We start from the raw sequence: 1,744 nt of genomic DNA, 5'->3' as shown, positions 1-1,744 counted from the left end.
TCCTGCTCCTTCCGCTGCACCCTAGGCTCCACTCTCCACTGCAATAACAGGGCTTGGGTATGGGCTGTTGTTTTTGCAGCTGGGATGGGGCGGAGCAGCAGCGGGAAGGCGTCTTGGGTACTGACCGTCTGAGAAAGCCCCAAGCCCGCATTCCCACTAGGGGATGGGGCAGCTCCTTCAGGCTAGGGATTGAGCTGTTACTGGGGAGAGGGGCCCCTGGGCCAGGAGGGAGTGTAGAGGGATCCCAAGAAGGAGGTCAACCAGCAGGCAGAACTTGGGGGGAGCCTGGGAGTCTCAAGCCCCCTTTGAGCGCCCCCTTCCCTGGCAGACTGTGGTTCTCGGCTCTGGCTCCTAACTGTAGCTGTCCCCGCCCTAACCCCCTCCCGCACACATCTGGGAGATGCTGGAGCAAAAGCTTCCTTAAAAAAACGACAAACAAAACAGAACATCCGTTACAGGGGAGAGATGCTGGAAACTAAAAAGAATAAAACAAAGATCACCCATAGTCCTTTCACTCAAAAATATTAAGTACAAAACTTTTGAAGTACTTCCTTCCCTGTAATGCGTTTTTGACATTGTGGTAAAATAGACATAGCTTACCATTTACCCTTATTAGCCATTTTCAAGCCTACAGTTTGGCGGGCCTTAAGAAACTTCACAGGGCTGGTCAGCTGTCGCCACCATCCCTCTCCAGAACTTTGCACTTCCCCAAACTGAACTGCTCCCAACAAACACCAACTCCCTGTTCTCCCCTGCCCCTTAGTAACCACCATTCTGCTTCCTGTCTCTCTGGGTTCAGCTCCTCCAGGTGCCTCATGTGAGTGGGCTCACCCAGCGTCTGCTTTTCTGTCTGTCTTAGTTCACTTAACGTAGCTTCAAAGTTCATCTGCGTTCTGGCATGTGTCAGAATTTCCTTCCTTTTTAAGGCCAAATAATATTCCGTTGTGTGTCACATTTCGTTTAGCCATTTATAACCTGCTTTGTAAAATGCAGTCCTGAGGATTCCTTATCAGCGGGAGGAACAATAGTGTTTGGATATTGGCTGTTGCCACACCATTACAGTTCTTTTCCCAAACATGATTTTCAGTACTTGCCATTTAGTTATTATGGTGATGGACACGGTACAATGTACTTCATCGATCTCCTGCCGATAGTGGGAACCGAAGTATTTTCTTGGTTTGTTTGCTATTATAAAAGATACAGAGAAGACGTCTTTGTGGAGATTTTTATGGTCTCCCCCTGCCTGATTTCTGGTGGTTCAAATAACTTCCCAAGGGAGGGTCCTAACATAGAGTCACTCATGACAGTGATGAGCACTTCTCTGTCTCTCTGTCTCTCTTTCTAGTTTGCTTGAGGGCACACAGCCTCATGGAGAGAGACAGAAACTGATAGGTAGAAACAGAAACTGAAAGCATCCCCCAGGGGGGATGGTCACACCACAATCTCCATCTGTCTCTACCTTTGGGATTTTCAGCACATAGACACACGTACATGGCACAGTCTTCAAAATCCTGAGTCTGGGACTTGAACTGAGGTCCCGTCGCCTTAATCAGCACTCCACAGGCTGGCCCTCTGCACTTTTCTAAACTGACATCTGACACGTTTTTCATTTTAAGTAACTAGATGCAATGGGAGCAGCAGATGGCATAATGGCTATGTTGCCAGACTCCCATGTAGTCGACCGCGGTTCAAGTCCTGGACCTGGTGGCTTAAACTCAGGCAGGGCGCGTGTGCGTGCGTGCCC

Source organism: Tupaia chinensis, unplaced genomic scaffold (genome assembly GCF_000334495.1).
Source record: "Tupaia chinensis unplaced genomic scaffold, TupChi_1.0 Scaffold148607_1, whole genome shotgun sequence".
NCBI classification, from domain to species: domain Eukaryota; kingdom Metazoa; phylum Chordata; class Mammalia; order Scandentia; family Tupaiidae; genus Tupaia; species Tupaia belangeri.
This window is presented reverse-complemented; position numbering follows the sequence as displayed.